The sequence below is a fragment of the Mytilus californianus genome, unplaced genomic scaffold, assembly GCF_021869535.1.
Source record: "Mytilus californianus isolate M0D057914Y unplaced genomic scaffold, xbMytCali1.0.p SCAF_26, whole genome shotgun sequence".
In the NCBI taxonomy this organism is placed as follows: domain Eukaryota; kingdom Metazoa; phylum Mollusca; class Bivalvia; order Mytilida; family Mytilidae; genus Mytilus; species Mytilus californianus.
This window is the reverse complement of record NW_026262675.1, coordinates 525277-539231: the sequence shown is the minus strand read 5'-3', so window position 1 is coordinate 539231 and position 13955 is coordinate 525277. Positions and strand designations below refer to the sequence as shown.

General features: G+C 32.3%; 1 long non-coding RNA gene across 1 annotated transcript; it reads right to left on the bottom strand.

Moving 5' to 3' along the window:
• Nucleotides 1–1945: 1945 nt before the first annotated feature.
• LOC127732629 (uncharacterized) lies at nucleotides 1946–7593 on the bottom strand. The gene is made up of 3 exons (XR_007996350.1): nucleotides 7493–7593; nucleotides 3541–3627; nucleotides 1946–2066 (listed from the first exon to the last, which is right to left on the bottom strand). It is a non-coding gene; the product is annotated as an uncharacterized LOC127732629 (long non-coding RNA).
• Between the last annotated feature and the right edge of the window lie 6362 nt (nucleotides 7594–13955).

The window sequence follows — 13955 nt, the reverse complement described above, 5'->3', positions numbered from 1 at the left end:
AGCTAAAATAAATATTTAGTTTCTTTTTTTACCACGTTGACTGACTAAACAAACACGACCTTATTTGGAGAGGACATGCTTCAGATTTGATGTATTCTCCTTTTAAACATAAGAGCCAGGTCAAAATCAGATTAAAAAAAAACCTCAAAACAGTGACTCTAAGAGAATTACAGAAGCAAAGTCCATGAGATCATTATTCTTGAAATTTAAAAACTTTTAATTTTGCTGCTTTAGAGCTTCATATGATTAAAAAAAAACAATACGAATTAACACAACCTTTCAACACATTTTCTTTTAAAACTTGATTTGATCAAGGTAAAATCCAGTTTCCTTCAATACATTTATCTCGGAAATAAAAAAAGACAAATCATACTGAAAATGACAGACAGGAAATTTCATATGAATAAAAAAAAAAAACTTCGATCAAAACGTTAAGTTTGGATCCCCCTACTGAATCCCTTACACATTGGAAATAGTATAGTATGTTTAAATCCGCGTACATACTTTTCATAGAAAATTGAATGACAACAAGGCAATATCGGTATCGACCCACCTAAAAACCTCTTTTTATGGTCGTCTGATATATATATATATATATATTTGACCACTCCTTTATTGTAGCATAGTATTGTGCATAGAACATATAAAACACAAATCGTACTGGAATAAACATCAAAATAAAAAATACATGAATATATATTAACACTGGACACTTTTAATTTGCAAAACACTCATTTGCAAATCCGCCGCCGCCTCTCCTTAGACCTACAGTGTCGTGTAAATAACCAAAACGTGCGGAATTACATGGGATTCAATAATTTCATTGCTTTTCTGCTGTTATTATTATAAATATTTTGTAATTTGATTTAGAAAAACATGGGATTTTCAATATCCCATGGGATAAGGCAAATCCCATGGGATTGACCATTATCCCATGGGATTTCGGTTAAATCCCATGGGATTTTTTTGGGTCCCATGGGATAATTGTAGTCCCATGGGATATTTGATGTCCCATGGGACAAAAAAAATCCCATGGGACTATAATTATCCCATGGGATTTTTAATATCCCATGGGACAAAATAAAATCCTATGGAATTCAAATTATAAATATACAGTAATGTGTATGTTACAATGAATTCTGTTTGGTAGTAAAAAGTTTATAATATATATATGAGTGTATTTTGGTTTTTTTCATTTTGTCACAAACATGTTTTTAATTTGTTTATATGACAATAAAGATTATTATTATTTTGGAAATATAATAATATTTAAAGTCAAAAAATAAAATCCTTTAACTGAAATAAAATGATGACGTCTTAATAAAAGAAAAAAATATTGATTTGAAATCTTTGTCTTCTTTGTTTTATTATGAAAAATAGAACTGATAAAAATATTTCATATTCTGACTGAATAAATTGACAAAGCACAGTTAATAGTTTACTCTTTTCATGAGGTAAAGTTTTCTTTGTTATAGTTCCATTGCAATACATGAATATGCAAATGATTTGAATCTTATTCCTTTGTGGTGTTCATAATATTACATTTATATTTGTAAATTTATAAAATAAACACTTTTCCTGTTAAGTTTTAGTTTTCTTGTTTCAGCTTGCTATGAACAATTATTCAGTCCACTATATAAGAGTCAAGTAAATAAATTATTTCATCCACTAGAATATTCCTACAATTCTAAGACAAAACATTTATGCAATCTGTTCTTCAAAAATCTTCCTCCGTACATCTTTATTGGATGGAGCGATTTAAATGAGTGGACAAAGCAAGTTCATTTGGACAACAAAATACTAATATATTTTTTCATTCCTCCCTTCTTTCAATTGATAATTACGTTGTTGCATTTACATGATTAAGTTCTTCAGCATCTAAGATCATGATGATATGACTCCTTTTTGTTTATAGTAATTATGTTGAAATTTTTCTTATGTAGGAAAAAAACACATTCCATTTCAAATTAATAAAAAAGTCACACTATGTAGAAAAATATCAACTTTAAGTTTGCTGTTCAGTATTGACCTGTTGAATGATGATCATGAAAACCAAGATGTCTGACCTACAAATACACAAAACTCAAAAATTATAAATGAAGAGAAATACAGCAATAAAATGGCTATTTTATCATGTTTATGTACATTTTGATAAAAATTTCATTTGAATATTTAAAATTGTAAGAACTCTTATTTCAGTGCTTTGTGTCTATGGTTTTCATATTAGTTGTTTTTTGTGCCTTGTTGCAGTCTTTCGAGTTAAGCCAATTGCAACAAATGTTTACAGTTTGTTCAAATGTTGTGCTGTTATTAAAACCACTATCCCAGGTTAGGGGTGGGTTAGGTGCTCACTAAATGTTTATTTTATTAGTTGATATTTGCTTTGAATTAGCTGTCAGTAACTGTGAGTACTAATAGATCTGTATGTTGAGTCTTTTTTGTTAAAGGGAAAGAATAAATTTCCAGCCACATCCGGTCTGTGTTTTTGGTAGCTGTTTTTCTGCTTTGTTGCATTCTAATGAGTTAATAAAATTGAGAATGAAAACGGGAATGTATCAAAATAATTTAATTTTGGATGTAACGCGTCTTCTGATTGGCTGACATGGTTTTGTTTATCAGCTCATAGACATAATTTTGTCATGTGACCATGACGTCATCAACTTTTTTTTCATGGTTTACTCCGGTTTAAAATGGAATTTAGAATTAAATTATAAGAAATGACTGTAATATTTTTTCTGTCTATTCGAAATAACAGAAAAAATGTGGTGCACACTTTAAAATAACCCGCTACGTGGGTTATTCAGTGTGCACCACATTTTTGATGTTATTTCTTAATAGACAGAAAAAATATTATAGTCATTCCTTAAATAACCTGACCCAAGAGCAGAAAAAAACCCTTTTCAACTGATTTTATAGTTTTTATATTGAACTGACACTTACACCACTGTCCTTAATTAGAGGATTTGGCGCCATCAAACATGTTAAACCATGCCACATTTTGTAAGTGTCTGTCCCAAGTCAGGGGTCTATTATTCAGTGGTTGTCAATTGTTGCTATATATCATATTTGTTTTTTGTTTATTGTTTTGTGCAAAAATCAGGCACTTAGCTTTCACCTTTATGGTGTTTCCCCCAAGCATGTTTAGCATGGATAGACACCATGCCGTTTTTAAATGACGCCATGCCCATATTGAATTGTTTTACATTTGTTATTTCATGGCCTTTTATGGATTACTATGCAGTATAGGGTTTGCTCATTGTCGAAGGCTGTACAGTGAACTGATTTTGTTAAATTTAATGTCATTTGATCTCTATTGGAGAAAAGTCTCATTGGCAATCGTACCGCTTCTTATTTTTATATCAACCCTGCCATATTTTGCCTGTCATTATTTACAGGTCATCATTGGCCTCTAATAAGTAATTGCATTGCTTACATCCACTTAATTGAACTCTGGTGGATAGTTTTCTCATTTATCATACCACATCTTATTTCATAATAATCATTATTCAAGGGCAATAACTTTTATAGAAGTGGACTTACCATTTAGGCTTTGTTGACGTCTGTAAATCTATTTTTGTTGATAATTTCTTTTGTTTATAGTTTCCCTTTATCTTTAATGTTCTTGCCCTACACATAAAAGGGTAAACATTATCATTTAATGACAATAACTACTATTACATAATGAGTAGGCAACTGACAATTTTGGATCATTTGTATCTTGTCTTGCTCATCATTTTTGCTTGATATTATCAATATTCTATGAAAATGAGGTCACAGTAATATTAAACTTGGCAAACAGACATCTTCTTATTTTTATATGACACCTTGTAGTCATTCCATACACCAACAAGTAGACATATGCTTATAATATCTGATAAAATGAATAAAATGCTCCGCTGGGCACAGCTTGAAACGACCGCAGAGGTCGAACCCTGAACAGTTGGGGCAAGTATGGACACAACATTCAAGCTTGATACAGCACTGAATTTGGATTGTGATTAAATATTTGACACAGCATAGGTTTCTGACACAGAATGAATGTGGTCTAAGAACTTAAAATTTTTTAATTTACCTATTCAAACCATATCATTATTATTTGCTTATATATTAATCAGAAATAACCAATTTAAAATGGAAAATTTTAAAGAAAAAAAAAGGAAAAAAAGGGAAAAAAAAATCCCCCCCCCCAATTTTTTGAACCCCCTTATGATTCATCACCCCAAACTCAATCCCAGCCTTCCCTTTGTGGTATGGTACCTTGCAGTACAATTTCAGAGAGATCCATACACTTATGCACAAGTTATTGTCTGGAAACTAGAAAAATGCTTGTTTTTTTGGCCCCTTTTTGGCCCCAAATTCCTAAACGTTTTGGGCAATTACCCCCAAACTCAATTCCAGCTTTCCCTTTATGATATGGAACCTTGTAGTACAATTTCAGAAAGATCCATACACTTACACACAAGTTATTGTCATGAAACTAAAAAAATGCTTGTTTTTTGCCCCTTTTTTGGCCCCTAATTCCTAATATTTTGAGGCAATTACCCCCAAAATCAATCCCAGCATTCCCTGTGTGATATGGAACCTTGTGGTACAATGTCAGAGAGATCCATAAACTAACACACAAGTTATGTCTGGAAGTTACAAAAATGCTTATTTTTTGCCCCTTTTTGGCCCCTAATTCCTTAACTGTTGGTACCATAACCCCCAAAATCAATCCTTATGGTAAAATTTCATAGAGATCCATTCACTTAAACTAAAGTTAGAGGCGAAAACCAATGTGTCTTCGGACGACGACAACGCCAACGTCATACCAATATATGACCGTATAAAAAACTAAGAAAACTTAGCATTGACCAAAGAACCATAAAATGCGATCATGGTTATATGAATCTGCAAGACAGACATGCACACCGTACAATCGTTACATTCGCCAAATATAATTTACCTGTTGCTTAAAGCATATTATAAACTGACAAAACAATGCAAACTTTTCATTGACCAATGAACCATGAAAATGAGGTCAAGGTCATATAAAACATGCCAGACAGACTGTGCATCTCACAATCATTCCATTCACCAAATATAGGGGCCTTATTCATGTTATTACCTAGGAATAGTGATGTCATGGACTAGGAAAATTAGTCTGGGGACATAAATTACTGACATCGGACTAAATATACTAGTAAATTCTGTATCCATGGACTTTTTATACTAGTTATATTTGTCTGACTAGACAATTTATCTCTTACACTAGTTCTCAGAGAGACATGTCACCTTACCTTGACACATTATTCTGACTCTGAACAAACCAGTATTTGCTCTTACTCCTTAATAATACTGCGTGCTTAGGGGAGAAGCAGCAAATACCAACTTTAAAGTCTTTGGTTTTACCCGATTGGGTTCAAAATAAACAACCTTCTGCACGTGAGGTGAACACGCTACCATGAGACCAGGCAGTATAATATAAGGAGTTTACCAATGATTTAAAGTTTCCAAGTTTTTGCAAAAACTGGATCAAAATCATCATTGAAAAGCAATAACTTTTTAATAAGATTTAAGTTTCTCTTTAATTATTACAGTTTTCGAGATAAAAAGGCAAATTCAAGAAATATGAAGAAAAAAAAAATGGTTAAAATCTGTATTTAAGGTAACAACTATGAGTCAGCTTCTAGTTTTGATGCAAATGGACAGTAGATTTTTTTTTCAACATTCTGAACATTTCTACCCTTGTCAGATATTGTCTATCTATTTTAGCCTTTTGTAGTTTATTACGCAGTTTGGCTTTTTAGTCCATTGTTGAAATCTGTATGGTGACCTATATAGTTGTTAACTTCTACGGTTTAAGTTTCTGTTGAAGAGCCGTCACATTGGCAATGATACCATATTTGTATATGTTTTTGTCATGTATGTGTAAGGAGACAACCTTTTGATTTTCTGGTGGGATAAAAAGGGAAGACAGATTTTTTATCACCTGGCCTGGTAAGTTTTTCAGGGTTCGTAAGGACAGAAAACCCGGCAAATTGTAACAAACCCCTGTGGTACGACCATATTTGCCAAAAGATTAGTCCAAATAATTATGACGTCTTGCAAGGCTATTTTAACTTTTTTCTGGGCACGTAATAGTCAAAGTTGTGACTGAGTGCGGAAAGATGAAGATAGATAGATAGAAAAATTATAAAGGGACATAACTGAAGAACGGTAAAAGTGACGCTACCCAAATTTGAACTTGATCTGAGTTTTGTGGTAATAAGCATTGTGTGTAAGTCTCATAATATTTGGTTGAGGCTAACTTAAGAAGAGAACAGAAACTAAAAATTCAGCAATTTTTCTATTTGTAAACGCGCATAACTCTAGAACGGTTGTGTATAAGTTTTATAACATTTGGTTGAGACAAACTAAAGTTAGAGAACGGAAACGAAAAATTCAGCAATTTTTATGTTTATAAAGGGACATTACTCAAGAATGGTAATTTGTCGCCACCTAATTTCGTACTTTAATCTGTATTATGTAGTAATAAGCATTGTGTATAAATTTCATAACATTTGGTTGAGGCAAACTAAAGTTAGAAAACGGAAACAATAATTTTGTACTTGATCTTAGTTTTGTGGTAATGAATATGTGGTATAGGTTTCATAATGATTGGTTGAGGCAAACTTAAGTTACAGAATGGAAACTAAAAATTTGCAATCGTTCAATTTATAAAGGGGCATAACTCAATAATGGTTAAAGTGACACTACCCAAATTCAACTTGATCTGTGTTTTATCAGTGGAAGTCAAAATTAAACATTGCATTGTATAAAGCATTGATTGTAGTTGATTCAACTATAATAATGGACAAAGGGAGATAATTCCAATTTTAAAAATTACTTGATATTTAGAAGAAATTAAAATTTTGCAATTTTTCCATTTATAAAGGGGCATGACTCTAGAACGGGTTAAAGTGACGCCACCAAAATTCAAACTTGATCTGTGTTTTGTGGTAATAAGCATTGTGTATAGGTTTTATAACATTTGGTTGAGGCAAACTTAAGTTTGAGAACAGAAACTAAAAATTTTGCAATTTTTCCATTTATAAAGGGGCATAACTCTAGAACGGTTAAAGTGACGCCACCAAAATTCAAACTTGATCTGTGTTTTGTGGTAATAAGCATTGTGTATAAGTTTTTACTTTAACATTTGGTTGAGGCAAACTCAAGTTAGAGAACGGAAACCAATTTTGGGATGTACGGACGTATGTACGTACAGGCAGACAAGGGTAAAACTTAATGCCCCCACCGCTACGGCGGGGGCATAAAAAAAATAAAATAGCCTTGCTAGACGTCATAATTATTTGGACTACCAAAAGATGTAACCTAATTCTTACTTGTTTGGGGAAGAGGGGATTAACCGAACCACTATTCAATCTAAATCAGTGAACTGAATTATTGTCTTCTGCAGTAGTCCGAGTCGACATCTGTAACTAATCATGCAAATTGATAGTCAACAGTATACCTTTTTCAGAATGTCAGTTCACAAAGAATCACTGGTGATAGGGGAGTGTAACCGATAAATTGATCCTGAATCAGATAAGATTTTCCAAGGACGTATAACTAACACAATGTCTTTGGATTTTCCCAGTAACGGAGAACCCCTTTCTTTGAGTGAATATAAATAGTGACGCGGGTCTCACAAATAAATTTAAATCTGAATTACAGGAACATCGATTAGCAAAGTAAACTTACATATTAATCTCGAAGTTAATTACGGTAAAGACAGACTGTGCTCCTGAATTAAGGTATTATACATTTGTGTATTGTACTCGGGGGGGGGGGGGGGGGGGGGGGGGGGGGGGGGGGGGGGGGATGGGGGCACTTCCTATATACAAGGTGATATGACGTGCCGCTGGAATAGGTCACTTTTTCCAGCTTGAAAATATGGGAATAGGTGGGGAAAACTATCAGAAATATATGATAAGGTCGATAAAGTTCCAATTACTTGTATATGAAAAGCCCTGTCATTTTTTCACAGCCGAAAGTCTCGCCGTAAGTAAACATTACATACAGAATCTTAGCCTTAAATATTCCACTTCACCAACACACCCCACGAAAACCAACCAATATGGGAAAAGGTTACAATTTTACCCTCGCAGTATATGAAAAGGTATAATACATTTTTAAGATCTAAATTATATGAATAGGGTGGGGTAACAGAACCCCAGCGACACCCCTATCAATTAAGTATTGAAGTGCCCCTCCCCCCCGGAGGTATTTTACTGCTACAAGATATTTAAATTGCTAATCACGCACCCGTTGATGAGCAGAGAACCATACTTTCAAGCCAGGGGCAGTCTATACTAACAGTTAGTATAGAAAGACCCTGTAAAAAGGCAGGCAAATCCTAACAGTACTGTAACTTAATCATACATGTATATCAAGTTACAGCACCTCACCCAGCACAGTTGAATGTAGGACAGAAAGTCACAGGACAAAAAGTCACTGACAAAAAGTCACGGACAAAAAGTCACAGGACAAAAAGTCACAATTCAGTTTTGAGAATATTTTTCTTTGAGTAAGAAAACAAATATTTTTGTAAAAACATTTTTGTATTTTTCTTGAACTATTATGTATAAAGTAACTTTGTAATTAAAATTTATTCAATAAATATCAATAATGATGAAATAATTGTAATGAAAACAAAATGTCAAAGTGGCTTGGTACTTAAATGGCTTCATGGTGCCGATAAATATATCCTTTGCATGATTAAAATTTAATAAATTTTCATTTATCAAGGCTAATGAACAATTTACTAAACTGTAAACTGAATATATGTAATAAAAATATTGTTTTAAAGATATTTCTCTTATACATTCAAACAATTGTCAACAAATTATTTGTGACTTTTTGTCCTGTGACTTTTTGTCCTATCAAATTTGTGACTTTCTGTCCTGTGACTTTCTGTCCGTTTACCGCACAGTTAGCACACTGGTGTGTGTCAGTCTTATAATATAAAACTGCGTAGGTTCATATCGTTTGATTCAACGTTTTTTTCGGATATTTTTTAGGACCGTTGTCAACTTGACATTGTCAAATCCGATCGCGACCTGCCACTTTGCAACCTGACCTGCAAAAACATAATTCTACTAAAAACAATGCCAGTCAAAATTGCTTTTTGAGACTTGGCGACTAAAAAAGTTTTATAATGTGACCTTGTGACCCTACTTGGAATTCTTCATTCATCGGCGTATGTCGGTTTGGCTAAAAAGGGGGCATTGTTTTTTTTTCTCGGGACAAAAAATTGTTTCTATCTTTATTAAAAAAAAAAAATTAAGACCAATCATAAACTTTTTTTTCAAAACTCAGTGTCGTATTTTATTGTTTTCCCAACAATTTTTAATAAAAGCTTAAAATATTTGTTTCACTTCCCTCTGACTTCCCTCCTGATTTTTTTTCTCAAGAAATAATAGAATTAGTAAATGGATATATATATATATGTCTGTGGCCACCGTCATGCAGTTAGATAAGAAATTCCAGCATGCATCATCAAATAATTCATGTGTATTTGTGACATCAACATAACTGAAACATTATATTATTTCCCAGTAATTATGTAAATCATTTTGATTTACAATTATATATGTCTGGGACTTATGCATGTATATATCTCACAGGCACATGTCTCAGAAAAAAAATCCTATATACTTTAATAAAAGTATATGGGAAAAAAATTCTGATACAAGTGCCTGTGATATATCTGTCAGTCCCAGAATAATAAATATAATTGTATCTTAATCTTTGGGAAAATCCGATTATTAAATTGTTAAATTCTTTAACGTCATAATTATATCAAGGTTTACTTTTAAAGTTTTAAATTTTAAAGTTAAAATGAATATTCCGTTTTGATCTGAGGAAAAACTTTTTAAACTGTAATGACATGGTCAGTCAACTGATTTGTTGCATGGCTGATTACAGGTAATTAAAGCATGCAGTAATTTTCCATTACGACAGTGCGTGTACCCTGGGGTGTGTATAACGTATTAGAAATATCATAGTTTTCGAGAGAACATCCTGTCGATGTGTAATACAGATTGATGACATTACACAAATTTTTTTTCGTTAAATGTAGTTAAGTATCTGTGTCCATTCCCTATTGCAACACTACAATTCTTTCGAAGAAAAAAATGTTAAAATTAAAAAAAAAAATCATTTATATAAAATAAAGAAGAAAAAAGTAGCAAATAAACTTATGTAACTACGCATTGAGTAAACATAATTTCACTTTACATGTACAAACCCTTGAGAAAACGTATATATAGATGTGTTTAAAAAGGCCAATTCCCAGTGGATTTATTTCACACTAGGACCACAGGCACTTGTCTCAGAATTTTGTTTCCTATATACCTTAATACAGGGACTTTCTATACTAACTTAGTATAGAAAGTCCCTGCTTAATATAACATTAAAAGTATAGTAGGACATTTTTTTTCTGAGACAAGTGCCTGTGACTAGGAACTAAGATAACTAGAACTAAGTTCATTGGAAAGTCTTTTTGTCTGATACATGTATACCTATAGATAATGTACATAATTAAGAACAGCTTCAAATATATGCCTGTAAATTAACGGTACGTCTAAAAACCGCTCAGGACCTCCTGAGTGCAAACAGGACATAAAAAGTCACTCAGGACATGTATATATGTTTTAGTGAGCGTTGAGGGTATACATTCGATAGATAATTTAATATTTGATCTTATAATTTTGGTTTTGATAAAATCAAACCAACATTAAAGAAGTTATTTGGGATACGTCATGCATGACCGATGATCATATTCAATACCAATCATCATTTTGATTACAACGTTTGATCTTTAATAATTAGGACTGATTGGTGATGGTTATAAACACATACAAGTAAACTTTGCAAACAAACAAAAAAAAACGTTTCCTTGGAAAAAATATAAAAATACATGAATATTGTTTTTACAAAAAAAGTTAAATAAATTTTTCGTTTTGTATGTAATAATTGAAGCCATTTAGAAATATAAGAAATCTTCACATAATCGGGAAATTTTCAATTCAAGTTATTTCATTTGAAAACGTTAACAAATATAGATCTTATTCGATGTAAAATGTGGCGTCCTTGGAGATCAAAACCCCGTTTAAATAGGGTTTGTCTACTTTCGTCTATTGCCGAACATTCTATAATCAAGGATTTTTACAAATCCTTGCTATAATATAATGAATCGCGTCGCCAATATCACCACAATTACATAAAGTACAAATACAATCTTCTCCTAAATATTTGGCATCTAACAATTACAATAGGAAATTTTGAGTCGAAACTGAAGTACCAAATCTACAAAAAGAATCACTATTTTTTTGTAGTAGTAGGCGTTGAAAACTAAACTGTTTATAATCTTTTTTTTCTCCTAAATTAATTGAAACTCCTGAAATAATTTAACATTATCTATAGACAGCTTACATATGCAAATCTTTTTAGAAGTATGTGAGTGTATAGTAATAATTTGTTCATTAACCCCCCTTTTTCCTTCCATAGAATTACATTGTAATCGATTTTATTTCCAAATTTTTGTTTGCTAGGATTGACACTTAGAACGTACAACAAAAAGTAACAAGTAAAAAGTCACGATTCAGTTTTGGGATATTTTTTTCTTTGAATAAACTTAATTTTAAAAACGTTTCAGTATTTTTCTGAAACATTTTTAAAAGGGAACGGACTTGTAAACAAAATTTATTTTTGAATATATTAATATGAACAATGATTGTTAAGAAAACAATCTGCAAAAGTGGTTTGGTAATTAACTGAAGTCATGCTGTCAAAAATGTCTCCTTTTTATAAGTTATTGATAAAAAAAAACTATTTGAAGGCGAATTAATCATTTCCTCAACTAAATACATTTATCTATAAATAAAGTCAATTCGTCAAGAACTTTCTCTCATATATTTAAACAATTGTAAAATAATTAATCTAAACCTTTGTCCTGCGACTTTCTGTCCGTTTACCAATACTTATTCCTTGTTAAGTTTTTTCATATCCATTTACGAATACTTATAACGTGATAATTAATTTTTCCGGATGCTTTTTATCCTATTTTCATATCAAACAACCATGTTACCCGTAGAACGGAGTTAAGTACAAATTTAGGAATTTAGTACTTAAAATTTTCAACAATTTTACACTTTCATTTACCTGGATTTTTTTCTACGCTTCGAAGCCGCCACCCTATATCAAACTTATCCAACACCTCGCATGGCGTATTCACGATGTGGAGGGATTGACAATATACAATCAAAGTTAGCAATATACAGCAAGTAAGTAATTGGGTGTTGAATGCCAGTAGATCTGAATTTGTTAATTTTTAAATTGAATTTAACCTGTTTAGAACGTGTATTGTTGAATTGTTCAATAAAATTACACACATAATCTGGGCTGATATGCATAAAACCACTTTAAGTTCAAGGTATCAATAAAACTGGGTCTGCATGAAAAAATTACTTATCACATAATACTAGAACCTATGTTTAGCCGATAAGAAAATATAGCTGTAGGCCTAGTTGAAAATCTTTACAAATTATTTATTCTTTTAATTTCTGTTTGACTGTCTGGGTGCTTCTTATGTGTTTTAAATGCTATAGTCAAGTTTTATATACTGTTGTACGTCATTTGGTCGTTTTTAAGTTTTTGCCATGGCGTTTGTCAGTATGTCTTCGACTTATAAGTTTTATCAAGGATTTGTATAGTGAGATTGGTTTTACATAATCTGCATCTCTTGTGCTGTATTTTAAAATGTATTACAATTGCTGCATCTTTACACATTCATCAATACACCAAAAAATATGAATAAAGCTTTCGTATATATATAAATAAGGAGATGTGGTACGATTGGTAATGAAACAATTATCCGCCAGTTCAAGTCAAAAACCTGATATAAGCAAATGTGACTTACTTACTTACTTTTGTCAGAGAGATCTTGAATCTGAATTCAAGGATACGAAGTGGGAAGGGTTTAGAGGTGGATTAAGGTGAGGGCATGGGGGGCCGCCCCTTTTTTGGAAAAAAAAAATTGGTTGATTATTTAGAGAATGAATGAAGCGGGCCCCCTCTTTATGCATGACAGTTAGTGCCTCCTTATGACATTTTTTGGATCCGCAACTGGTGAGGACTTCATAAAAAAATATTTAGTAAGTTTTTGTTTTGTGATAAATAATGTATTTAGACAGAAATAGAATAAAATAAACTACCGAAAGCTTAAGTATGGATGGGGGTTAACAGAATAGAGAATAACGGGCAAACAATAAAGATTAAAGAATAATGAAATGCTAAAATATGAGGAAAGAGAGTAATGAGCAAAAAGTGTAAGATTGTAGAAATATAGCAACAAAAAAAAATAAAGAACACAGAAAAAGAAGACCCCCCCCCCCCCCCCAAGATCCTGACTTCAACTTTGACGCTGCCGGGATATTTTTTAGACAAAGTGCACGTATTAGTAGTCAGCCGAAACCACTAAGCGTTTTGCATCCATACGGTTTTTTTTTCGGGATACTGACTGCATAGTAAACTATCAATGTACTAGTTAATGTTCTCGAGGGATGACCCTATTACAGAGACATATATACACATATGTGTAAATATGTCTCTGCCCTATTACGTGTCAGTAACCTCCTCGACACGGTTCATTTTTACGGCGGCTCAGTTTTGTCTTAAGAATAAACATAATTGATAAGTTTCTTTCCCCTGCATTTCTCGATCGCACTTGTAAATAGCACATTGGTCTCAAGACATTGGTTACAACACTTGCCGTCAGTACTCAAAATTGGAAAAATATTAAATAAGAAGGTATAGAAAATTAAATTAATGCACACACACTATTATCAACCACAGACATGATGTTTTTCTCAATTTGCCTAAATCGTTATTCCGCAATACAACGAGGGTGAAAACCCACCACTTTGAACACA